This window comes from Idiotropiscis lumnitzeri, chromosome 2 (genome assembly GCF_059441095.1).
Source record: "Idiotropiscis lumnitzeri isolate Australia: NSW breed Sydney's pygmy pipehorse chromosome 2, RoL_Ilum_1.0, whole genome shotgun sequence".
Classification (NCBI taxonomy): domain Eukaryota; kingdom Metazoa; phylum Chordata; class Actinopteri; order Syngnathiformes; family Syngnathidae; genus Idiotropiscis; species Idiotropiscis lumnitzeri.
Window position 1 is genome coordinate 768,241 of NC_142392.1, and position 27,504 is coordinate 795,744.

The following is a 27,504-nucleotide window of genomic DNA, read 5'->3' on the forward strand; positions in this document are numbered from 1 at the left end:
AGAAATGTCATGTCTTCATCTTCATCATCTTCCTCGTCAGACTCACGTGTGACACACACACACAATCACGCACAGGATTTTTCCTGTTTCTGAAAGTTTCCCTTTTTAAAAATTGTTTTTGGGTGTGGGGGGGGGGGCTTCATGACGGCCGGCTGTCAATCACGCACCAAACGCTTGTCGGCATTTGAATGGTTGTGGCGACATTCCAAACATTTTGCCGCACTAACAGGGTGTGCGTGTGCGTGTGTGCGTGCATGTGTTCATCAATGTGTGAACTATTGTTTACATTTCTGGAATATCCGCAAATATATCACTCTCACATCCGTGTTCAATTTTCACTCAGGGGTGTACTCGCGTTTGTTGCTCGCAGTTGAGACATGAATGACTTTGTTGTTTTTTTTGTTTTTTTTAAAGGGACATGAAATGTGACGAAAAAGACAATTTGTCTCCCGTTCTAAAGAGATAAAAGTTGCCATTTTCAAACATTTTTGTGAACTCAAAATCCAGCAAAAAGACAATAATTGCAAATCATGCTGCGAGGAAATGCGCTTTGACTTGTTGACTGCTGCATTTTGTCCGTCTTTCCTTCCAATAATGTGACTTTGAAATTGTTTGCCAATTTGTTGACAACCAAAGGTGACTGTCAAAGTTTCCGGGGGGTTTTCAGGTGTTTATCATTATTACTTTGCGTCTGTGAGCAGAAGTCTCCCGCGTGTCAAAATGTTTGAAGCCTTCTCATCCTTCTTCCCCTCCCAGTAAAACAAACATTTGACGGCTTTTGTGGAGGCTGTCTGAAGCTTTTTTTTTTTTTTTTATTATTATTAGCCGTTCAACAAGGCGGCGGCGTGTTGGTGGCGGCGGCGGCGATGGTGGCGGATCTTTCGGCGTAATCACCTTGACACCCGTCAAGCGGCGGCGTGAAACAATACTCGCAAAATACTCGCAAGCGCACATCAAGCGGCTTAGAGGCGACGCCGCCTTCGCCGTGACGCTGATTTGCACTTTCATGCAAATAAGTGCTTTGTAGTCTGCGTATGAAAAAGGTCTTATTAAATCTTACTTTGCATTCTTCGCCCGTTTGGATGGAGGGGTGTTGCGAGGGGCGGGGGGTAAATCTATCAAAGGCTTCACAATTCAATAACTTGTTTTTTTGTTGTTCTTCTTATTTATTCCACATTTTAATTAACTTTGGAAGACGTTTGAGGCAGGGCGGCAAGTGAGGGCTTTCCGACTCCTTTGGATCTTCTTCGCTATTCCGCCGGCTTGTTGGGCGTTTGAGTGGTGGCAAGATGAACTTTTTTTTCCTAAGCGCGTCGAAGAAAGCATCTACGGTTGCACGATTTATCAATTTTATTGATTGGGAATTTATTTCTCGGTCGGGATGAACCGACTAGCCGTTGAGTCGACTAGGCAACGATGCATTAATGATTGAACCTTGAAGTCAGCTGATCTATCTCACGTTTACGTCACCGTAGAAGACAAATCAATTAATTGACTAGTCAACGAATCGACTGTACTAGTCTACATTGACAATTAAAGCTTTAAGTCAACGATTTGTCAGTCGTTGTTTAACTGATGAATCGACTACTCAACGAGTTCCTGTATCAACGTTCAAAGCTTGAAGTCGACTAATCGTTAGTCCCGTGCTTATTTGTCAAAATGCATCAAACCGATTAATTGACTAGTTGTCGAGTGGTTTTGAACTTTTATCAGTATTGATGATGGTTTTGAAACATACCAGGCGTGATGACGCGCTTTCACTGCATTATTTTTTTGGGACAAACGACCACAGACATGATATTACGTCGCATGGGAACTCTTTTTAATTATGAAAAAAGAAATGTCTGCTTTTGCAATAAAACATCTCACCGATGCTGAAACAAATTTCCCTTTTGGGGAATTTTCAAAGTGTTAAGACAACAAATAAAAGCCTAACCCCCCATCGCCAGCACATGACCCTCGGCCACGCTTTCGGTGACGGGTGCGGCCTAAAGGGAGGTGAGGGGCCGCGGCGAGTGGTGTGGCGGCGCTTGTCCGTGCCCGAACGTTGGTGTCGGATGTTGGCGGTGGTCCTGTGAAAACAGCGCTAAAAGCCTCGTGCTTTCAATTAAAACGTCCATCATGGATTAGTCACACAAAAACATACCTAAGAGTGCTGCCTGAGACTTACAAAGAGCTTACAAATCCCACCTCGCCGCCTCGGGCTGCGGCGCACACGCGTGCACACGCACACGCGCACTGTCCTTCCGCGTTTGCTCATCGGTGGCGTCAAGACTGACGTGAGCGACGACCCGTCACGTCAAACAATAAGAAAACAAGTTTTGTACTTGGACGACGACGAGGGGGCAGCGAGACCCCCCAGCGGGATTCGGGGCGCCCGACTCGCGCACTCTCACGCTAAACTGGGCCCTTAGAGTCGGAAAGATCCATTGAGAAGCATGATGATGTCATAGTGAGAGGGCGGCGTTCGTTGGGGGGGTCGGTGCCTTGCACAGCCACCATTACTAGTCTATATGTGGCCTGTCGTTGGCTGCGGGATTGATGAGGATGAGGACGATGATGGTGGTGGTGATCTGTCTGATCAGATTGTGCATTTGATCCCTTGCGTTCCGTGTGGTGCGCGTACACGTGTCCTCCGATCACAGCAGTGGCGTCCGGGCGCGCCGTCGTTCGCCGATGAGCAAGTCTTTGTTGCCGACATTGATAAGAAGCTGCGGCGCTGGCGGGCCCGCCGCCGTCCGCTCGCGCGCCGGCGTAATGAATATCAATGGCGGCGGATACAGGGCCGCGCCGGTCCCGCCGGGCGTCCTTGCTTCCCTCGCAGGCGGCGAATGGAAATGCGGCCCTAATGTATGCTAATGCTATGTAAACACAGCCTGATCTCAGAGCGAGACGAGATTGACGCCAGTCGCGCAAAGCCCGGCGAGCGAGCGAGTCGTCGTCGCCCGGGAGCGCGTTTGTTTATCCGCGACGTGTTGGCCTCGCAACGCACAGCGAGACGCTGACGCTGGTTGTTTGGCGAAACGTCGCCCCGCACGTTCTTCCTCTCTTTTCGGACACAGGACGGGTCGCAGGTTCTATCGAATCTGCAATAGCGCCTGCTGGTCATCAGATGCTGATTCTGATCAAAGTTTGTCCCCCAAATGAAATAAAAATGAGCGATAGGTTCAGAACAACAAAATGGTGAAAATGCGTGCGGCCTTTATTTATTCTTTATCCTCTGTGACGAGCAGCCCCACGTGAAAATTGGCGCATAATTCACACCCGTAGAAATGCACTGTGGGGGACGACTCTCATTGTTTTTCAAAATGAAACGCTGATAAATATTCATGATGCATTTCCCATGAAACATGCGGGGGGGGAAGTTGACGATGTGTGATTTCGATTAAGTGCAAGTGCACCGGGCAGGTGGCTGTTCACCTGCACTTGACACCCGTCAGGGAGTTATTGCCGTGCGTGCGCGTGTGCATGCGCACGTGTGTGTGCGTGTGTGTGTGCATGCGGTTTATCAGTTAAGCCCCAAACAGGGAAAGTTCATCCTCTGTGTAGATGCTATCTGGCCGTGTTGACAGCCGCGAGTCTCGGCTAAGCTGCTGTGTTGAGCGCGTGACAAGAGCGCACCGCCGCTGACGATTTGTGCTCTCTCTTTTTTTTTTTCTTTAACACCCCCCCCCCCCCCCCCCTCCCATAATTAATCAGCGCGCCAACTGCGGAATTCCAAACGCGAATCTCTGAGCGGACCGACCGGTTGGGCCGATGTTGATGTAACAGACACCTCCATAACTGTTTTTACTTGGAAAGTTGACTCTCCATCTCACTTCATCTGAGGGTTTGCACACCACAGTTTGCAATATTTCGCCGCCACACACCAATAACTTTTTGACTGAATTTAACTGATCTGTCATGTCAAGATCACCTCTCAAACGCACCCTAATGTGCCGTTGCCCCCCCTCGAAAAAATTTAAAAACAAACAAACATAGTTTTGGTCTTCAGTTCAAATGGCGCACCCCTTTTAAGCGACAAACGCCATCAAAAACAACAACAACAGCTCGGGAATCCCAATTTTGTTTTTACTCAAAGAAATAATCTCATTTGATGTTCTCTGCCAACCTTATCCGAATAGTTTCATCTCGGCGCCCCCTTTTGACATCTTGAAACAATTGGTGCGATTCATATCCAAGTCCACTTTGAATCTTGCACCCCCTGGAGGGTGCACACCACCTTATTATCCGTCTGTCGACGCTCTAATTTACCGTCCAGCCGAGATGCATGAATGCACGCGCACAAGCGCACCTCTTTTCCTCAGCGGGCCACGCCCTCAATGAGGGGGGGGGGTGTAACCCAACCCACTAATGCCGCAATTAGGCTAATGGGAGGCGGCGAATGGCGCCTGTGCCGGCGGCAGGCAGCCCGAAGCCTGGCGCGCCGACGACAGACGCCGGGAGGAGCGGTCGCAGCCTTCCGCTCACATTTATTTCAACAGCGAAATGGATCGGACGTCATACGAGGTCCTCGGAAGGCAGGCGATGATTTCAAGTCGCAAGTCAAGGTGCCCAAAAAGGGGATGATGAGTCAGCAAAAGTCCACCGCGTGCGTGTGTGTGCGTGTGTGCGCATGTGTGTAATTAAAGTGTGGAAAGATGCACACACAGTGTTTTTCGGCCCAAGAGGCTTAGCGCAGGACTTCCGTCCACCGCCCGGATATTTCATTTATTTCTGCTTAAAGTCGCTCTCGCTTAAGCGAGGGGGAAAAAAAATCTCACGACGCAGCACATTTGGACCCCCGCCCCAAACCAAACCCCGCCCACCCTTCCACTTCATCTTCAAACCACCATATCTAATTTCAATCATCTTATCTTTGTCGTCATGGCGCTTGTCTCCTTTGGAAGCTGTCAGTTGAGCAGGCCGGATGGTGATGGGGCGCGAGACGCTTCCAGGAGGAACGCCGCCACGCTCAGGTGGGCTGCGAGGTGGCGCAACACAGAAAAGCCACGGACGCTCATGTTGCCATTCACGCCCCTCGGTTAGTGTGAGCGAGTGTGCGGGAATTATTTTTTGTTCTTTGTGTGCATCTGAGGGAGTGCGCGTGTTTGTGTCCGATCATGTGAGAATACGTGTGTAGGGGTGTTCGTGTTTGTGTGTTTCGTTAGTGATTGACTGATTGTTTGTGTGTCCATGTAGTTGTGTGAGTGCACGTGTGCGTGTGCGTGTGCGTGTGGGGAACTGTTGGAGTAAATGTGTGTGTGTGGGTGCGTGCATGCGTGTCTGTGTGTGTTTCTTTGTGGGTGTGTCTTCATCTTTTTGTGTGAGTGTGTGTTTGTGCATGTGTGTGTCTGTTGGGGTGTGTTTATGTGTGCATCTGTCGCTTCCTTGTGTCTTCTGGCGCTGCAGCGTTTGTTTGAAATGAAAATTCCCGAATGTTTGAGGGATTACAGCGGATTGGCAGCAAGCTATCTGCACACTTGTCCGGGGTGTGTGTGTGTGTGTGTGTGTGTAGGAATAACACAAGTTGAAACAAAACAACAAAAAAAGGACGTCTCATTTCGCCGCTGCGTCATCATCGCCAACATTGACCTTCCGTGTCTTCTGACTTTTATTCGGGTTACACGCACACACGAACACGAACTCTCCACGTGCACTTCATTGTACTTTCATCCTCACCAATGGCGCAGAAAAACCGCCGTCACGCTTCATTGGCCATGTGAGGACGTAATTCTGTGTCCAGCTTCAGGTGAACGTCGCTATTTTGGCTCGTGTGTGCGGGTTTGCATGCATGTGAGCGCACGCGTCCCCCCACCACAGCCCCGCCCCCCCTCCCTCGTGCTGACTGCTCATTCACCTTGTCCATTAGATGGGGGGTCAGTGGAAGGTGATGTTATGCTTGAAACATACCTGTGGGTCCAACCTGCACAAGAACATAAACAGCTTTTTTCACACACACTCGTTGCCAATGTCTAGCCGACAATCAAAGACTGAATTTCTCCTGACATGACATAGTTCACAGAGCAGCATGGACGCGTGCGTGTGACCCTCACATCAGGCGCTTTTGAATCGGCTTGGTGTTTATTGGCGCAACACGTTTGAGTTGCTACTGTAAATATCTGAACAAGTTACTTTAAGGCGTGATGCTGGTCGCACTGTTGACTGAGTTAAGGCCCGAATTCTTTCGTCCACAGCGACTTGCCTGCGGGCATCATTAAACCTAAGCCTGCAAAAACGAGAAATGATTCAAGGAAAGCAGAAGCTGCTCACTTGAGGAACTACACACATGCGTGCACACGCAGATGAACTACGGACATAATGTGCGGGAATCCCAAAAAGGAGATGACTAATTGGAGGGATTGTTGGCCAACTGGGTGCTTTGGGTAATTACTTGCCGTCAATCAACTGCCCCTTAAACGCACGTGGCAACGCATACAAACAAGACAAATTCAGCATTGCAGGGAGTTAAACACTAAAATGATCCCTGGAGGTGTGTGGGGGGGCATTTTAAGTGTTGCCGTTCACGTTAAAGTGCATGTATATAGATGCAAAATTGATGCAAAATCCAAATCCGTCGTTGCAGCAGTTGACACGTTTTCCGTTCAAGTTATTTTATATTGCATCAAAGCAAAACAACACAGATGTGTCATTTCCACGTAGGAGGAGACCTCCTCTGTCTCTTCTCCTTGCTCTTAATACTTGCTGCATGATTTCCAGTCGAGCTCAGTGCTGCTCCGGCACGTTGTGGCGCAATGTGGTACTACAAGTCCACACGGGGGCTTGCCTGTATGCTGTTAAAAAGAAGAAATTCGATCAAACAACGATAGCTTCAAAATCTCGGCAAGATGATGCGTCACGTGACTTTTGAGTTGGCTTTTTGTTCTCCATGTTTGGCGGTTGATGTCACGTGTGAAGCAAAACTGTCGTCACCTCCACCCGGGAGATTGCAGGAGAAGCTTTTGATTGGGAATTCATTTTATCTCCCGCCGTGTCCAATATGACCGGTCCCCGCCCCCCTGCGCCCGCCCCGCGTCCAGCCGCTACCCGCACCCACGGCGCGCTCATCTCCATTTTAAAAAGTCTGTCAAATTCTCTTTTCACGCCGGCCGCGCTCGTGCTTTGTCCGCGGCGGGATGAAAGGCGACACTCCACAATCGGGCGGCGGAACGTGGCCACGCCGCTCTGCCGCAAAGTTATCAGCGTGCCGTTCGCTTGTCGCATTTCCATCACTAAAGCCGCCGCCCGCTGAGCACCTGCTCTTCATTACATTTTTCAACATCTTCGCACATCAAACCCAACTCGCTGGAACGTTGGTCAAGCTTGACACCCGCTTTTGCACAAAAACTTCAAATAATTCCTAACATGACGTCCGGAATGGAATACATTGGCTGTTACTAATTCTTATTTTGCTTGGGACCGTGTCGTTCTCTTTATCTGCTTTTTTGTTTCTGATTTCAACTGCTGCCCATTTAGTTAGTTTTGTTTTAAATGTTCTCACAAAAACAATTCACCCCATTTAGGCGAAAAACTTGTTGGCATTAAATTGCTGTTTAAAAAAAAAAAAAAAGAGAAAAACCTTACAAATATATTTTTTCTACCTTTTTTTTGTTCTGACAGAAAACTTTGGTTTCTGATTTTTCTTTGCTTCGACTGCAGCCCGTTTAGGCGGCTAACTCACTGACACTCTGTTGCCTGTTGGCTCCACACGATGTCAGTGAAAACATGATTTCGTCACCTAAATCATAGCTCAAAATTCAAGAGTTGAAATAAGGGCCGACACTTTGCGGGATTTCCACCCCCCCAACTCTCCCACACACTTTTCTAATGCTAATGCTGCTAATGCTGCTAATGCGGCGTGTGTACGTGTCCCTGTAGAGAAAAGCGCTTGATAACAAAGAGCAAGATAAATTGCGCGACGAATGAACGGCGCTCACAAAAAAGTCCAAGTAAAAGCTCCGGAAGAGCCGAGCCCCCATATGGAGGGTGCGGGAAGGGGGGGGACAACATATATGCAAAATTGAAGCAAAATCCAAATCCGTCGTTCCTTCCTTTTGTCCAGCAGTTGACACATTTGACATATTTCTTCTTATCACATTTGTTGTTGTTGTTGTGGAGTGACGCCAACTTTGTGTAACGAGTTGGGATTATTGGCAACTCTTTACAACGCTGACATCCACTAATGTGTGTGTTATCTGCACGTCTGTGCGTGTGTGTGCGTCTTCTTGTATTAGCGTTAAAGTTCTTGTCGCGCGAACCCCCGTTCATCGTGTTGATTACGTTCAAATTCTTCTTCTTACTTTGACAATAAAGCAAAAATGGAGACTACTGAAGCTGGAAATTACAGACAAATTTGAAACGTTTCATGACATATGTAATAATACAGCGAAAATTTCTATTGACTGCGGCTCCATTTTGCGAATGTGACTTTTTTGATAGCGAGGCAGAAGGATTATTTTCCCGGCCGGGGAGAACCGCTTTGGCCGGCCCACTTTGAGCATTTCACCCCGAAAAGTTCCCGGAGGAGTCGTGTCGGCACCGAGTGGAAACGCTTGAAATTTGCAAGGTCGATTGCGACGTCTCATGTTTAACTGCACGCAAAACTTTTCGAATGCGATCACGTGAACGTAAGTGGGGGGAAAAAATCAAACTCATTTGACTTGATAAGTTCATAAAGAAGCCCAAATTGGAAAGTTAACTTGGAGAAAAAAATAAAGTCAAAATATCCCTTTTGAATATTTCCGTCTTGAAAGCACATACCTTGGGTCAAAAGTTTCTTATGCGGATAAATGGCGGATTTTTTGTTTAGTTCGTTTTTAAGTATAAAAAAAATTGAGGACACGGTTGCCTTCTATCGGACTACTTTAGTTTTCATTTCATACATGTTCATACCAGTCACTTCTTGCAAAAAAAAATAAAAAATGGACATTTTGCCGCATCTCATTGGATGACAAACGGAGGCGGAGGAAGTTCAACGCGATTTAGGAGGCGTGGTGTTGGCGCCATCAAAGACTTTTTCCTCTAATTGAATTTTTTATCTTTTCTTTTCTCATTATTTCTCTCGCTGTTTTTTTTTCTGGCCAACAAAAGTTTCCACTTGAAATAAAAAAATAATAATAAATAAAAGAGGAGCAATGCCAGTGGTAGGCGAACAATCACAAACTAAGTCGAAAAATTATTGTATGAAGTCATCGCATATTTTGTCCTGATGAAATATCCGCTCCGTCTGCTACGACGCGTTGCAATTTTTGCCCAAACACATTTTGGCCTGATGGGCTGGTTTGCTTTTCTTTTTTTTTTTTTTTTTTCCTCAGTGCAGGTGGAAAAGTGGAGTTCAGAAGATGACAAGTTGTTGTCAAAGTTGAGGCTAATAAAGCGAGCGCTGACATTTAATGAGTCCTCGTTTGTGCGTCGGACTTAAGCTCCTCGCCGAGGACACTTTGAAGTTCTTAAAAAGCAACCTGGACGTGATTGGTCGTCATCGGAGGCGGGCCTGCGAAGCCTTAAAGACGGCGGCGGCAGCGCGCCTTTGCCGCTTTTCATGTTCGCAGCATCCGGCTTCCTTTCATGTGCTCGCTATCTGGAATTAATTGCTTTTCAAAGCGCTGGCGAACGTAGCGCACGTTACAAGTTTTTTTTTTTCCCCTCCTCTTTCCTGCGTTTGTTTACCGTTCTGCACACACTAATGCTTTTAAGCCAAACGCAACTCAACTGTTCCGTGCTACGCCGCATGCGGGCTTCTACGACACCGCAGATGTTGACGGCCAATCAAAATGATGCATTAGATCTCATGATCTTTCGTGAGAAAAACGATTTTTTGTTTTTCTCAGCCGGCGGCAAATTTTTGGGGGCGAGCTTATCTGTTCCTCCCTGAAGGCCAAAGCCACGTCTACTAGCAAAATATTGCTTGTGCGCCATCTGGTGGCGACTTGTGGCCGAGCAACTATGTTGAACTGATGGCAGGAGCTTGCAAAAAGAAAACGAGTGTGCTCACACCAAACTCTTTGAAAGGTTTTAGTACCAAACGAGACGCCATGTTGGAAAACCGACCAGTCAGTGAAGGACAACGGTACCTTCAGGACCGACCGGTTCCTCCTGCACGGAACATTCCAGCCCACCATTTTAGGATTTCTCAAGTGTGTCTATTTTCACTCGGTCTCATCTAGTAAAACTTTCAGTCTTGAGGCGACATCATGAGTGATGAGAGGCGGAGTTTTACGACACATCTCTGAAAGTTCGGCAGAGTTCAGACATTTGTTTTCAAGCTCTTTCCGTTAATAGTGCGTAAGTAAATTCAAATAAAATGCGGAAGTAAAATAATATGCAAAATATCTGAAGAATTTCCAGATAAATGTCGAGGTAATGCGATGACACGTTTGTCCAAAGGGAATCTTATTTAAGCCGCAGTTGAACAACGAGCGGAGACCATTCGTGGTCAGTCCGGCCGATTGCGATTGCGATTGCGAGTGTCGCGCACGTGCGTCTGGTTAGCGGTCATGACGTGACGTCAGCGCATCCGCTTCCCGTTTGGCTCGTCTATGCGCCAAGGCCAACTTCTCGGGCCCAAAGTCGCCGGCCGCGAGGCGGCGATGCTTTTTGTCCATTTTTGTGCAAAAGGCGCACTGGGGCTGGCGCCGCGTACGTCTGCGCGACGCCACTGTCGCTAATGTGTTTATACAAGGACCCTCACATTCCACGCTAAGAGCCTCCGCTAAGGGCCTCTCGCGCACACACAGGCCCGTTCTCAAATATCCATTGTGGCATTATCCCATCGAGGAGGGCGAGGAAAAGGAGGGGAAGGCGCTTTGGGTCGGGAGGACATCCATCATCGGCCGGCGGGCCCGTCACATTAGCGGGGACGGCTCGGCTTCGACTTCCTCTTTATGCCAGCTGACAGCTAACGTTTGTGTTCGCTAGCCGCCCAGCTCATCTCGACGAGATGCGCCTTTAACAAGTGAAACGGGACAAAATCAAGTCACCACCGGTTTACAGCTTTTTGCGTCCTTCAAATGTGCTTAAAAATTTCCCATTTTAATTCAGTCCCTCCTCTCCGTTTTCTTTGATTTGTTTGGCTTTTTGTTTGTTTTCAAAACACGTGACGTGCTTCGTCTTTGGGCGATATTGTCCCTTTTCTCAGCGCAAGTGAGGCAAGGCGAACTCGGTGAAAAATGTTCAGCTTGGACGCACATACCTCGGGTCAAAGTTGTGCTACGTGAGATGAAATCTTTGCTTTTGCAACGTCCAAATGACAGGAATGCCAAACCGGAAATTCAAACGTTAAACTTCAGAACTGCGAGGCGGACATGCCCGACACTAGCCGAGCTAGTTTACTGGCCACTGACGCGCTAATCCCTGTGAGGAAATCAACGGAGAGACGTTTATTTCTTGCTCTTTTTCAATAACCTGCCGCCATTGAGCCGTTGTCGCGACGACAGATAAAATGGCAGCCGTGGAGATGAGAGAGAAAAAAAAAAACCCAAACAAACAAAAAGAAAAAAAAAATCGTCGCGATCCGTCAGCTATTGTGCGCGTTGACACGCTAATCCGCGCAGGTGTTGTCGCGCGGTGTCGGGCCCTTTTTCGGCGCGGCGGCTTTCGGGGCGCACGCCACTCCCGGAACGGCGCTCGCGTGTTTTCTCCGACTCGGCTCGGCTCGCCGTCAGCTGTCACTTTTACAGCGAGCAGATCCCCTTACGGCGTCTTTGTGTCGCCATTGTGCCGCCCGGAGAGCCAACTCCTTTTGGAATGCCAGGTGCCAGTGGAGCTGGCGGGGGGGGCGCAGGTAAGCCCCCCTTGTTGCGGAGCCTGCGAGGTGTCAAGTGGGAGACTTTCTTGTCTTGTAGTGGCGCTGACACGTTAAGAAAGCGTGTCAGACGCTCTTTGGCGGTTTGTTTGTATTTGGGGACGCGGCGGGAGCTTACAAAAAGCCAGGACGTGTTTACCTTTTTCCCCTCAAAGCGTGTCACACATCAGCCTTATTAAATTTGCAAGCAAAAAGAGAAAAAGTGTCGTCAAAAAGCTTTATCACGTCTTTTGTGTCAGGCGTTATCGCGCTGTACCGGAGGGGAAGAAAAGGGGAAAAAAAAAAAAAAAGATAAACAAGGCCGTTTTTTTTTTTTTCCTCCAGTCCTTTTTGGTTTGCGTTTGGGTTTATCGTGGTTTTGTGGCAGCCGTCAAAGATGCGTTATTGTTGCATGACGGATCACTTGTGCAAGTCCTGCGAGCGCATCAAAGTGGGCAATATTGCGAATTATTTCTTCCCGCTTGTTCACAGCGTCCTCCAATGCGCTCGTCGGATAATATGCAAATCGTCATACGTGATTTCGTCACATGCAGCTAATGAGAGTGCTTCACGTTTCTGGCGTAAGCCAACGTTGACGTTATGGCAAGAGCGAGCTGCCCTTCCACCAATTTGTGGCTTTTGACGGACAGGCAAAACATTGTTGAATGTCACTCGCACTTCAAGTTTCCCGCCAAACGGACGATGGCACAAACAACGGCTTTGCCTGTGTTAGCTTCGTGCTCATGCAAAAATGCCAAAATCGTCATTAATCGTCACCGAGTTGCTACGAGAACACAAAAAGTGGGCCGTCAATATATCGGAACTCACAGGTATGTATTCTTGATCCTCTGGCAAAAAAAGTTTCTTCGGGCCGTCGTGAAAATCTTCATTGGCATTAAGCGCCACACGCGCGCCGTTTTGTATTGCAATGTGTCTTTTGTTTCAATCAAATATTGTTCCACAAAAATGGACTCTTCTCTTTGTTGGATTTGTTCATTGATTCTTTTTTTTTTTTTTATGTTTTCCGCAAATGTTCAAATATGACTTTGGCAACTATGAAATCCGGACGAAAGAGTGGCCTCCCGTGAACAAAAACATTCTGGAGACGTCACTGAAATGTTTTTTGTTGGCCGTCCCGTTTGAAAGAAGTCAAGTTGTCCTCGGAGAGCGAATTAGAATGCAAACTTTGTCTTATTCAAAGCGGCAATCCAAGGGCACACAGACAAAGTTGGCGATCAGTGCTGTGTCAGCGCTGCGCTGCGCTTAAACCAGCTGCAAAGATTAATCGCAGGGAAAAAGACGCGCACGCACACGCACACGCGTGTATATCTGGCGCTCGCAGCGGTTCAAAGTGTGCTGGCGCTTGGAAACAGATTAAAAAGTGTCTATGAAGTGATGCATTGCAATTGTCATCGCGACAGTGGGAGAGATCCTTTTTTGCATAAAAATGCTCCTTTTTTTCTTTTTCTTTTTTTTTTCTTTTGCCGCAGCGAGATGGAGAAGTTACTAATCCTGCGCGTGGTCGCATTTTCGGCGCTGGCAAATAAACAAAAGCCACACGTTCTTCATCCGCACACCGGCTTGCACGCAAATCGAGTGGGGGGGTGGGGGGGAGTGTTCGACCCCCCCCCCCTCCCATTTATTGAGAGGTCACGTTGCAGACACACCAGCGTTTGCTGAATTAATTTTTCTAAATAGTTGAATTGTTTTGGATACCTTGTTCCCGTATTTTGCGTTCCCCAAATTGGAAAATCTTCCTTCAATATCTTTTCATTTCAGGAGGAAGAGGAGGAGGATGAAAAACGAGAGGAGAAGGTTGGCAGAGGTGAGTTCAAGTGAGAAAGTGGGAAACTTTTCTTTTTTTTTTACCCACTTGCCTTGTTTTATTGTTCTCGCTTATTTGACCCCCCCCAAAAAAAAAAGTTTCCCTTAGTGGTTTTTCTCTAATTGCATTCCAACGGAGGCAAATGTGCAGCGTTCGTCTGTGCGACTAAATGTCAAAAAAACGGAGGGATTTCCCCTCTGACGCAATTTGTCCGCCTGCTGTGGTCGACGTGACCCGTAAAGACCAGATTAGCCGAGCCAAGATAGCCCGCTCGGATCAATGCAACTTATCCGCTGCGCTCCTCTGGCTTTGTGTACGACACCTCAACCTTTTGCCGTACGCGTCCTGATAAGCGTGAAGACCGTCGCCCGTCGCAAGCGACCAGGCGGCCAGGAGTTGACCACAAACTGGCACGACTGGGATTTCTTGTCGACTGACTGGCTTCTTTTGTCAAGTAGGATCGCATGTCTTTTGGACACAAATATTTCTCTTCCCCTGCCTGCACCCATTCAAAAAAAATAAATATTCGACTGGATTATGCTCAAATATTTTTCCCCATTTTCATTCAAGTCGTCTTGTTCGAAGGAATCTTCAGATTGTCAATTCCTGCTTTGTTCCCATAAATTTCTGTGAATTCTCAGTTCCCGAACCCCACCCGCCCTCTGTGACTTGGTCTCTGGCAGCCCGAAATCTTGTCAGGATCGCTAAGAGGTCCTCAGCCCACATCATCGCAACCGTAGGCACACCACAGGGATGCGTCCTCAGCCCCCTTCCTTGGCACTTGGAACAGCGTCAGCATCATTTGCTTTTCGGACTTCTCCTGGCACGTGGATCGCATGCCTCAGCTCACCTTTGTCCCGCTTTGCCGCATGGGCAGGCGGGGCCGGGCGGCCTACGTGCCGAATAGCGGCGGCAGGAATGCGAAACACGACGAGAAGCGACGGCAAACTCGCGAGCGTGTCGAGGTATGCGCGTAAAAGTCATGGGACGACGGAACGAGTGACACCGGCCGGCGGAACTGGCAAACTCGTTTCCTTCTCCGACTGCTTGAGAAAAAGGACATCTTGGCTTGACTCATTTTAGGCGTCGCGTTCGTGGAGAGGAACATTCCAGGACGTGGCCCGCGCTCGACCCGCAGGTCGCGTGGTAGAGGACGGGGTGTCGGGAGCCGCTGAGCAAAATAAACAGACGGGGAGCTTTGAGGATATTCTATCTGAAGGCGAGTCGCGTGGAGTCTAAATATGTAAGCCGTGTAAACAGGCCTGTGTTTACCCGTCTGCGCGTCGCCGATTAATCAGCCGGCGAAGGGAGGGGGGATGGGCGGGGGGGCTGGTTGGTTGTAGCAGTGTTTGGGTGTCACCTAGGGTTTGGATGTTACAAGAGTAAACAGCATGGTTGCCGCCATTTTATTTTGCTTTGGTTGCACAACGGCTGAGGAGGCGGCGAGCTCGCCGTGTGCTAACGTGATGGACGTTTGGCAGAGAATTGCAAAAAAGTTCAAAGTCTAAAAAGTCGGCCTTGTTCGATGATGGCGTGCAAAGAAATCATATTTGACGAGAATCTTTCTCAGCTTGAGTCAATTTAAGAAGATTCAGAAAGTCTCGCGTGTATTTTGCTCCTAAATCGAGCTCATTTGCCTAATTTGAGCGCGTCGTTGTGATTGGTCGCCGCGCACGAAACAAAGTGCCGATGTAATCGCGCGACGTGGTTTTTCTTTAAAGGACACAAAATGTCTGACATGAAAAGAGCAAAATCAGCCGAGTGATCAGCCGGCGCATGAATGAAGGCGGCGTCATTGTGCGCGGCGTGTCGCCATTGTGCCGCACCTGCGCTGATAGAATACGTCGCCGCGATAAAAAAGGCGGACGTCACCGAGGGTCACGCGGCTTTTTTGTTCTCCATTCTCATTGCCGGCGCCTGGGAATCGCGACAAAGCGGCCCGGATCGGGCCGGCTTTCCGGTTCAAGAGACGAGCGCGCGCCTTTGGATTAGCTGCGAGCGCTAATCAGCGTTTGTCCCACCTGAAGCCTCGCGCTCGTCTTCACCTTCTTTCATCAAATCGATGCTCGGCGTAAGCTCGCCTTTGTCGCGCCCGGACGCCACCGTTTTAATCACTTTTGACGACTTTGTCGAGCAAGTTCCTCTCCGCCGCTTCAGCTGCGACGACTCCGAAGATGCCGGAGCAGCTCGTTGTTTCGCCACGTTGCCTTTGGGCGTCCCTCCGACGCACTTTGGCTTTGCCAACTATGCAAAGAAGGTGAAATGCCGAATCCAAAAAGATGAAGTGGCCGCTTGTCATTTCGAGGTTGCCTCGATTGGCCTCGAACGCAACAAATCCAATCCCATTTTTGTGACAATTTCGTGGCATATTGCACAGAAATGCAACAGAAAGTGCAAAAGCTCCATGAAATGTCAGAAAAGAATACATAAGTTCAAATAAAATAAGTATAAAATCAGTAAAAAAAAAAAAAAGCTCCAATTCCCCGACGGCGCCACGGCAACTCTCAGCATCAGCGCGTGTCACACGCCGACGTCCAAAGCTCTTCATTGTGCGCGCTCAACTTTTCCGAAAAGAAAATCCATTCTGCTCTTAATTGCATGCCAGGCAACATCCAGCCTGCGTTCGGGGGGGCCAAATGAGCCCTCCCAAGAAAAATGTTGCTCTTTGTGCCTGTGGCAGGCGGAGGTGAGCTTTGTCTTTTTGAGCTTTTCCCCGCTCAAATGTTCGCGCTTGACTTTTTTTTTTTTTTTTTCTTTTTCTGCATTCGAGGTCAACGGCGTGTCGTTGACGGCTTGACGGGGGATTAACTTAATTTGCCCACCCCCCGCCCCCCTCTTTTGATTGTGACTTTTAATTACACGGCCGTAATGAAGGGGCCGCGTCAGGCCTTTGAAAGCCAAAGAATTCCTCGTTCATTTGGCTCGGCTGATTATCAAAGTCGCCGCCCGGATCACACGGTTGGCGTGATGAAGGCCGACGAAGGTTCCTTCGGACGTGGTTTTGTTTTCACAAGCGTGACCGTTTTGCAGTGGAAGTCGGAATTGCGATCGATTCGATTGCCGATAGATCGACCGCTCAGCGAGTAACGCAAAGGAACTCGGCCACATCAGGTCAAAAATCCAAAGCGCGTCTCTTCGCCGCATCGCAAAAAGTATCCAAAGATCCAAATGTTGAAAATGCAATCCCATTCTTTTTTTTGCCCCCACACGAGGATTTTGTTGACTGAACTAAAGCAAAAAATGCAAGCGGCATGTCTGCGTTTGTCGGCGGCACAAATTCATTCAAGATTTTGCTTGAAAACTTTTTCAAGGTCGCTTGCACATCACGTTGAGGAATCGTTTGATTGCAAGACGCACGACTCAGGAGCGGTGGCGTTGCCAGGCCCGTCTTCGGTCCAGCGGGGGCTGCTATTGGAGGGGGGGGCAGCCAGGGGGGGGGGGGGTGATATTTGTGCTATTTTGCTGATAGGCCGCGAATCAGGATTTCCCGCTCCAGTGCGCTCGGCGAGCTAAAGCCGCCCGAGCGAGGACGCGAGGCAAAGTGGCAACGCTGATTTACGCACACACATCGGCACTTTTGCACAAGCTCATCAAATGCGCGTGTGTGCCTTGCAGTGGTGTAAAGAAATCGTGTCTTTCCATCCCAAAGATGGCGAGCTCCACCCGTCTTCAAAAATGAGACGGGAGAGAAAATGTGATTTGTTTTGATCTTTGTTCATCTTCGTATCTGACGGAAGCTTTCGGCTTTCATTTGAAGTGTTTGCGTTTTGCTTACACTAAAAGAAAAGGAAGGTTTAAAAGAAACAATACAAATAAAAAGAAGATTTTAAAAAAGGACTTTTTGCAGAAATGTCATCAAATAAAATAAATAATCTAAAAATGCAGTTTGAAAATAGTCACAAATAAATCAATTGAATGAATAAATAAATTGTAAACACGCTGAAAAAGAATACAAATGAATAACATGTACGGAAAAGAAAACAATCAAATAAATAATATTCATAATCAAATTATTATTTTTTTTTTGTAACCAAATGTGAGGCAGGTTGCAGATGCTTTTCATCCTTCCTCGACTCACCGTGGCTCTTTCCCATCCCGGATGAGCGCAAAACAACCGTGAGCCAGCTTGCCATCGACCCCCCCCCCCCCTCCTGTTTTGAGGCCCTCCACTCTTCCTTCTCCTTCCCAAACCTGACAATCCAAATGCGCAGTCTCTGCCTTTCAAAGTCGGCCAATGTGCCTTCTCCTCTTCTGCACCGTGTGTGTGTGTGTGTGGGGGTGTGTGTGTGTGTGTGTAACACCTTCCTCCTCTCCAAGCGCCGCCAGCTTTTTTCTGCAGCACAATTTGGCTGCAGAGCCGGCCAGGGGTGCGCACGGGCCCGACTTGTGGTGGGTCAGCCAAGCAGACCTTTTCCCAGGAAGAGACCCAAACGCGCGCGCTCACGCACACACACACACACACAGTTAAGTTATACCACAAATGATCCAAGTGTCACCAATGTGTCCATTTCAGAATAATAATTGTAAAAATGATTCTTATAAGTCCGTCACGTTCAAGTCACGAAAGAACATGCAATTTGTTGCGTTGTGGACTTTACGTGCATGTGAGAGAATCTCGTCACGTCCTTTCGTGTTGTCAGGCGCGCACAAAAACAACACAAAAGAAAGTAGAAGTGAAGTGTGAGTTGTGCCGAGCGATACGGTTTTCGATGTGAATCTCTTTGTTTGTGCTGTTGTTTGGCTCGTGTCGCACGTTTGGAGGCAATTGTCTTCTCCTGGATTCGCCTTCTTAGTCTTGTATCTGCAAACATTACACACACACACGCACGTGCAGGAGCAGGAGGGGGTGCGTGTGCGTGTGTGTGGTGATAAGATTTGAGCTAATTAGAAGTTGCGGCAATTGTGATCCTGATTTCGTCCTCAATTAAATGATAGTCTCCTGCACGGCCGGCGTCGAGCTAATCAGTTTGTAATTAACGCGCCCTCTCTGGCGACCAATCGCACACAAAACCAAATCCATTTCAGTCCTTGCCACTGACGTGACGAATTTTGGTCTGATCTCAAAAATGTGGATGATTGTTGTAAGCAAATTGGATTTGAACAAAACTATTTCAACAAAAATACTTTCTCAAGCCATTGGTTGTTGATGAATCATTTCAGCACAAATATTAAGTTTCTATTTTGGTCATTTTTTTTCTTTCCTGTCGAGAATTCCTAAAGAAGTTGAAAATGTTTGCTTCCGTTTAAACACGATCAAAAGTCGTTCCAAGTGCATAAAAGTGTTCTTAATGTTTGTTCTGCGGAAACAAGAAAGTGTCCAAACAGAAATCTTCTCTCAGGCGGCAGGCGGGATCCACGCTGCTTACTTTTTTTTTTTTCAAGACGCCCGCAGACTTAAAAGCTAACGTTAGCTTAATAAGCTGAGCTTGACGCATGCATATGCATGCGCGCGGGAATCTCCGCAGCGCTGCGCGAATCCTATTAAAAATCCACCTGTGCCACCAAAGCCGCTCAGGTTGAGACAAAAGAAAGACCAACACTCGCTTTTTTTGCTCGGCACAAAGTCACGGTCCAACAAATTCCCCGCCCGACACGACCACTTTTTATCCGGAAGTGCAATCCAGCCAAGAGAGTGAATGTCGACAAGCGAGGAGGACGCTTGAGTCGGAGTGCGGGAAGACTTTTCGGAATTTCTTTTGTCGTTGGTTCGACGTTGGCCACGTGATTTGATTTTCCTTCTGGTTGTCCTCAAAGTCAATCAGCAGCCAACTTGCTCTCAATTCCACTTCTTTTCTCTTCCGTTCTGCCGCAACGCATTATGGGAGAACGGTCCGCCCAGGATGATAAATGCGGCGACTTGCGCTTTAATTAAACTTGCCGGCGCGGCCCAAAAGTTAAAATTGCAGCCACGGCGTGAAAGTGAGCAAATGATCAAATACAAATTAATTAGTGTTTGGAGCAGAATTGCATTCAGGAAATTAAAAGATATCCGCCGCGCACTCCACACTGCGGGGCCACCGTGTCATTTATTCCCACAAAAAAAAAAAAAAAGATGAAAAATAAAGAAAAATGCGTTCAAAAACGGTGCCAGTCTAATTTGCCGTATGGCAATGTTGGAATGTCCTCTGGCACGCACGCGAGCTTCAAACATGCAAATTGGACTATTGGAAGAAAGTTGAAAAAAAGGCACCCATCGCATTGTAAAAAAAAAAAAGAACACCCTTGGACTTCCCTTGTCAAGGATTTTCAAGTTTTCTGAGCCGCCCTTTCCGTCGGCAAAGCTTCCGCGGACTTTTACCGCTCGCCATGCCATCATCTGCGACGTTTCTCGCCTTTTGTGAACATTTTTCTTCTTCTTGGGAAGTTTTGGACTTCAGCAGTCCCGTTTTGCGATTTGGAGTGGGCGTGGCGGCGTTGCCGTCACCTGAGCTGAGCCGGCAGGTGTGCTGACCTCTGGTGGCGACTTTGCAATGTTGTGATCTTCCGGTCCTCACTGGGTGTCTTTCATGGGTGACATCATCATCGGCGGCAACGTGCAGTTTCCGCCGAGTGCGCCGCAGCGCCGAGTTAATTAACGTCCCGGACGTCAGCCGGGACGACATAATAGTACACCTCAGAAAAAGACTTGACATTGAGATGGACGGATAAGTCATTAATTGGTTTTCTTATTGCCACAATGCTAGCGGGAAGGTCACGCCGACTTTGGGGGGTGCGCGGGGGGGGGCACGGCTTCATTATGCAGCGTCGGGGGTGGGGGGGCATAAAAGGGGGTGCGCGCGGATGCAAAGTCGATGGCAGATAAAAGCGGAAAAGTAATTACACCTGAGACGAGGACGTCGCGCGGACGCCGTCGACTTGTCCCTCGCGCTCGGCGTGTAATTCCAACGGCGAGATGGACGCCCGCGATAGGCTGTGGAGAGGGAATACGGCGAGATAATTACGCGTGATACTCGCTGCCGCGTGCAAAGGTGGACGGCCAGATAAAACGCTCAGCGGAGAGTGCCGCCGATAAACAAAAAGGGGCGCAGTCACCAGAGGGGGTGCGAGGGTGCGTACGAATTGGGAAAAAAAATGGCTTCTGCGATGCGATATTGTCTTAAATAAAAGCTCCAATGGTTTGTTTAATGATTTTAAGTGTTTTAAAAAAAAAAATTAGTTCACCAAAAGCAATTGACCGCTACTAAATGTTGCATTTGCACCGTTTTCACGATGGCGTGAACATCAATTTGGACACGCCCACTTGGAGAAGCGCTCGGCCCGTCGCAGCTTCTTGCCAAATGTTTTGAATTCATCAATCGGAGACGGAAGCGATTCCCACGGAAACGGACGATTCCAATTGAAAATGTTCCTTCGCCAGCCGAGCGATGATGTCATCATTCGGCCACGACACGCCAACCTGGTTTGCACTTTAGCGGCGAATGCAAAGTGAGCCTAAAACGCGACGAAAGCCTTTTTTTTTTTCTTCATTTTTGCACAAAGCGACACGCGCCGCTCAAAGGCGCTCATCCATCAGCGCCGAAGGCCTCGCGACGCCTTGATTTCCTCTTTTAGCGTCCCAGATAAGACGGCACGCTGGCTCTTTCCTCTTACGTGCGATAAGCGTCGCAGATTGCACTTTATGGCAAGCGGCGATAAGAGCCGCTCGCCACTCCCGCGGCCCATCGAGGCGGCGCGAGAAGAACGAGCCGGCCCGGCCGAGGCGCCGCTCGCAGCGGCTTATCTGACACGCGAGGCGCCTTTCAAGTCGTTTACGTGCTAATGGACGGCGAGCTTTCGGGCTCGTATTGATTCACGGCGAGGATGTTCGTTCGCGCGTTGATCAGATGGGCTGATTAGCAAATGTTTCAGGTTGGGATGCAACTTGCTTGCGGAAATGTTCGTGTTGATCGCAACCGATCTGATTTGTGCGGTGCCATTACGCAATTTGAGATCTTTTCTCTTTGGCTTTTACAAAAAAGAAAAAAAAATGTTTTTACTGGTCGCAAAAGTTTCCAAATGCTAACTGGTTATTCAGGTTCATCTTTCGTTTTGGACTCTCTTTGAGCTCAATAAAACAAAACCACCAAAATATCGTTGGCCTAATAGCACCGAGAATAGATTTGAAATGAAACGATTATTTTATTGAATCGTCGTCATCAATAAAATCATCCTCGTCTTTTGATTTGCTCGGTTTTCATTTCAAACCTGTTTTTTTTTTTTTTTAATGATGAGAATATCATTTGTGATCATCTGTATTGACTGCATTGTTGATTAGGAAACAGCCGGCTATTAATAACCAATTTGATTGACGGCGCCCGTCCCATAAAAGACGTCAAATGAAAGAAGCAAAGCAAAACATTTTCCTCCTCTGAGTTTGTTTCTGTAAAAAGCAAACCAATGCGATTGTCTGCCTTCGGCTTTTCATGGCTGGCATATCAATAAAAAGTGCGGCGTGTTAATAAATGAATTCATGCCAGTGTCCTTAAATAAATGTTGTTGTCAGCGCGGCTGCTTGGACTTATGATGCGAAATGTAGTGGAGCGCCGCCGCCGCCGCCGCATTCATCTTGGTGACGCGGGAATATGAGCGCGATCCCAATCAGGAGCGCACCGCAATTTATGGAGCGCTCCTGCGCCTGCAATCAGGTGGCCTTTCACAAATAAGTAATGGCGGCGGCGTCTTCTCGTATCTCACGCAAACAGCACATCCATCTTTCCTTCTTTTTATTATTTCAAGCCCAATGTTTGATTTGGCCTCACCTGGAAAAAAAAAAAAAGCCTCCCTAAGATTGGTCAAAAGTGACACCGTAATGGAGTGCTTCTCTGTAAAGTCGCATATTTTAAACCATATTATATACAAGTATATTTGAAAGAAATCTGTCATCGAAAAAGTCCAGACGGAACCTCCACTCAGTACTCCATTTTGTCTTTTTTTTTTTTTTTTTTGATGAATCCTTTCTAAGGTCTAAGATAAACTTTTGCACCAAATATTTCAAGCAAGTTTTGCATGAGAAATGAATGTAATTCCAATAAATCTGTCCCGGACGTAAAAAAAAAAAAAAAAAATGTTCATACGGAAAGCCTGTAGCTCCAAACATGGTCACGTTTGCTCATTTTTGAAAGTCGGCCGAGAGCAAATCTCGGAAGCTGAGAAGTGTCAGAAAACTCCGCCTCTTCCTGTTTCCGTGCAGCATTTTGTCACATCAAGATTGAAAGTCTGCTTATTTTTTTGAAGGCCCCCAATTTTTTTATTCATGATTTTTTTTTCCCAGTCTGTTGCGTGTTGCTGCAACACGACGACGACATCGGCGGGTGACCTTCCTGAGAACATTTTTCCACTTTGTCCCTTTCAAACTTTACAAAGTTGTGTCAATGAAAGAAAAAAATCCTGTTAAGCATCTGGCCCACTTTTTTTTGTCCTAATGAGTCTTTTCTTGGTGCTTAATTACATTTTTTTTTTTCATTTTTGTGTCTTTTGTTTCCACATCCCCTCGGAGATGCTAAAGTCTTCCACACCCCCCCCCACCCGCAATAATGCCGATTTTTATCTGCGGGTAATTGTGCCGGAATTACAAAAGGTCGCTCGTTGTCCCGCGACATTCACCGACGCGGCGGGCCGGCGACCGATCGCCGGCGTGTCTTTTGAAACCCGAATGAGAAACCTTCAACTTTTCATCTCCTTCTCACAATCAAAGAACCCAAAAACATTTGAACGCTCGCAATTGCTTTGAAGCGCTGAACCTGTCTTGAAACCTGCAATATTTATTCTTATTTTATGCTAGTTGTTAAAACTAAAACCTTGGCTTGAAATTTGTTTGGATTCCGGTGAAATGATTTTTTGGGGATTTCAACTCCTCAATGACTCGAGAAGCCTTCAGAGCTCATTAAAAATGCAAAAGGTGAGCCGCGGGGGGCTTCATAATTACTCCTCCACCCCCCCGACAAAAACGGAATTCGGAAAATGCGTCTTATTAGGCTTTAAATTGCAAAAATTAACCGAGTTGTTGTTTTGCGTCTTCTTTTTCTTTTCCCGCCAGCGACCGAGTTGAAGGTGAATGATAAGAATGATTTCGACGGTATTCAAGCAACGCTCAATTACTCAATTTGAGTTTTGCTTTTTTTTGCTTTTTTTTAATTTGCTTCATTTCTTTAATTAAGTTAAAATGCATCTGAAAAAAATGATTGAATGACTATGTTTTAAGAGCAATTTTATTATGATATAATCTTGATGAAATTTGATTATATTGATAATATACAAACAAACATAAACATAAATTTCTGCAATTTTTTAGCAGAATGATATCAATTTGACTGATTTTTGTGCAGATTTTGCAACCCAGGCAAGGATGGAAAACTCCCGCCTGGTTTGAACGGCGGCCTCTTCCCGGGATAATTATGGGTGAGAAATCCTTGTCATTGCAGCGGGAAGCTCTTTAGGTAGCGATTCACCCCCATGAATGGAAGCCTAATTAATCCACTTAATCTGCTGCATGAGATTATTGCGCACACACGCACAGCTGGCCTGTCCCGACAATGGAGGGCCACTGATAAAAAAATATATATACTGCTATTGAAAATGGAGGTGCACGGTCTGATAGTATTGAGGGTGCATGGGGGGGGGGGTCATATAGATAGAAGTATATATTGCCATCCAAAGTTGTGTGATAAGGCCTTGAGCTCTCCATCACGGTGACAGGCTGCAATAACGGCCCGTTCTCCTCCTTCGGCCGCGTGCGCGCGCTGTAAATATGACAAGGTGCACTTCCTGTGATTTACAAGGCCACTTCCTGTTTGCGATGGGACCACGCGCTGGCGTGTCCTTGACGCCGCCGCCGCGGCTCCTCTTAAAGGAACATGACGCCGCCGTGGCCGGGAAACAAAATGGGATTCACCGCATAATGCAAAAGTGGCAGAAGATGACGACGCCTCCTCGCGCTCGCGTTTCTTTCCAAGAGATGGAGTGCGCGTGAGTCACAATAAGCAGCACAGAAGCAAAAAGTCGACTTGACGGAAATCACAAATTAAGGCGCTCCAAAATATTTCCAAAGTGAAAATTCACAGCCTCCAGCCCGTTTGACTTTTCAACATGAAATTTGGGAGGCATGTCCGTCCCACAAAAATGTTTTTAAAAAAAAGCCCCAAGAAGCGCACAGGAAGTCTTCCATTTTTGGCCGTTCCCAACAGTTTTTCCAAGGAAGTTTGAAGTCCTTCAAAATGACTTCCATATTTGAGCTAAGTTGGAGTTGGAAATGAGTTTCCATCTTTTTGTAGCACGGCTGAGAAATTTGAGGACTTGCAAGTAAACCGTGTCCATTGTTTGTGATATATTTGTTAAAATATGCAGTTTGCGCCCCTCACTGAAATAATAGCGTGTGTGTGCGTGTGTGTGCGTGTGCGTGTGTGTGCGTGTGCGTGTGTGTGCGTGTGTCTTATCACAGATGAAGTCGGGGGTCCGCGATAAGGTCCGACTGGATGACGGTGGCCCAGATGGTTGATTAGAGCCGTGCACGTGTGTGTGCGTGCGTCGAGGGGGTCGGGGGCTTTCGAGGGTGCGCGCGGCGTTGATATTTGGGGCGGCGTTATCGGCAAGCGCCCGGGTCGTCTCCGAGGCAGCCGAGCTTTGACACCACTTGACACGTTTCGGACCGTATCGGACTTGAAGCGTCAGGAGCAAAACGCGCTGATAGCGGCCCATTTTCGAGCAAGTGGATTCCCACTTTCCTCACTGGTTGCTTTTCAAATGAAAAATGTGGAAGGGTCAAGTCCTGATTGGGCAGGCGAACCAGCACGTCTGGCGATTGAGGCAGCAAATTGAAGCCATTTTGTTTTGTTTCTCCCAACAGCAAAATGAAGGCGCGTATCATAAATAAGCAGCGTAAAGTGTGAAATGAGTGATGAAATTGTGTGTCGCCGAGCGTGCCAAACGCCAGCTCATTGTTGATTAAGACGCAGCGTGAACGTCGTCATTAAAATACAAATCATTGAGAATAGAAGGAACGGCGTTAAGATAGCCGCTGATTTAAGGTGCGAGAAGAACGCATAAAAAGGGATTTGAATGGAGTGTTTTAGCACCTTATCATTTCTGACCGCCGATTATTTCTTTGTGAAATGTGGAGGTGGAGAGAGTGAGAGAGAGCAAAGTGTTGAGATGAGTTGAATTGTCATTCGTGAGTGCCATCTAGTGCTCGGGAAAAAGTTGTTTCCTTGGAACTTTGCAACCAAAGACATTGGTTTGACTTTTTGTCACGGCGCGACACTCAATGTGCAAAGAAAGTTAGCTTGAATGAGCTCAACACTTTTTATTTCTTTCCAAGAACGGGAAGAGCGCAATTTCTAGTTGATTGGCTCCAAATCAAAATAGAAGAAGCAATAAATCACAATTGCCTTCCTTTTTTTGTTGTACAAATGGGCTTTAAAAAAGCAAAAACATGCACAATTGGAGGCCTGGTGCCCCCCCCATCCCCCCCCCCCCCCCTCAGAGGAGCGTCCATGGCGATGGTGATTATGTCACCACTTAGTCAACTAACTGACACTGATGGGTTTGAAATGCACTCTGGGTCCCAGTGGAGGCTGTCACCCTAGCCAGATCCCCGCCCCCCCCCGCCCCCCCGCACCCCACGGCCCCATGGCGAGGTCTGCCCCGCGTGTTGTGTTACGTTGGAGTGACGGCAAGGCCAAGTTCAACAGCTCTCGGTTGAAAGGAAGGAGCGAGGCGGCCCGGGGAGGATGGAGGCTCTTGGAACGTCTTATAGCCCCGCCCCCCCCCCGCCTGCTGCCCCTCCGCCCTCCATCTTGGGCAAGCCCCCCTTATAGGGACAATCTATATAACTTTTTTTTCGCGCTGGATGCCGGCCACTTGGTATTACGCAAGCGTTTGTCTGAAGAAGAACGGAAGATGGAGACACGAAACTGGCTGCATGCGCCCCCCCCCCCCTTTTTTTTTTTTTGAGACACCCCTTGAGGCCTATCATGGCTGTTGTTCATGTCTTCAACTAGTTCTTTCCGTGATTCTCCATCCTTGCGACCAATCTATTTGCCTGGCCCCATGCGTCTTCCCATTCATGTTCCTCCGGCTCCCGATGTGGAATTGAAAGCGACAGGCGGCGTGCTTTGGGGAGGCCACCTCTGCCCCGCCTGACAGCTTGAGTTTCACTAACACGCCAACCCTGAAAGCCCCGACCGCCTCACCCCGGCGACCCTCCACCTCCGACCTCCGACCCGTGCCGGTGTGGGTGTCACGCGCGCAGCTGGACGTTGCGCGGCTACTAGCGAGGTGAAGATACGCGTGCGTGCTTTTGCTACCGTGGTCGTCGTGGGCCACTCGATTGGATTCACGGCGAAGGGAAATGACGCAATCTGTGCGGCCACCTGCGTGGTTTCAACGTGCGATGATAATCTCCAAGGGTTGCTGCACGGAGCTGCCGTCGCACTTGGCGTGACCTCGTTAACGCCACGTTCCCACGAAGCGCTGCGGTCGACAAATCGTGTCGAGAAACAAAACTCGTCGTGAAGACGTAGTCTAAAGTCCAAAAAAACTAAAAGTCCAGAAAATTGGAAACGTGGATTCGTTTTTGACTTGATTGTCGTCTCGGTGTTGACCGATTAACCATTTCAAGATTTGAAAGTTCAATTTAGGAAATGTGAAATTTGTTTCTCTTTGAGGGTTTATGCGGCAAATGTGGAATTGTGGGTAAATTGCACATTTAAATGTCAAAAAAAAAATCCAAAATAGCCTCATGGATGTCTTGAATGAGCCGCTCATTTTCAACCTTTTTTCATTTGCCCAATTGGAAGCTGACCGGACGACTTTTTGAAGAAGTTGTGATGACTTTTTCATTGTTGCCGTTCGGAGTTGACGTTAAAACCGGGAAATGACGACCACTTTGCAGCGAGGGGGGGCTCCGAGGGGCTTAGTGTCAGGGACTCGGTCTACGTTTTGA

At 47.8% G+C, this 27,504-nt stretch overlaps 1 protein-coding gene across 1 annotated transcript in view; it reads left to right on the top strand.

Annotated features, from left to right (window-relative positions):
* LOC148341062 (peroxisomal succinyl-coenzyme A thioesterase-like) overlaps positions 1-27,504 on the top strand; it is a 74,747-nt gene that overhangs the window by 26,007 nt on the left and 21,236 nt on the right. The window contains exon 4 of the mRNA XM_088287274.1: positions 13,541-13,586. The gene's annotated coding sequence lies outside the window, so the exon portion shown is untranslated. The remainder of the gene's footprint in view (positions 1-13,540; positions 13,587-27,504) is intronic.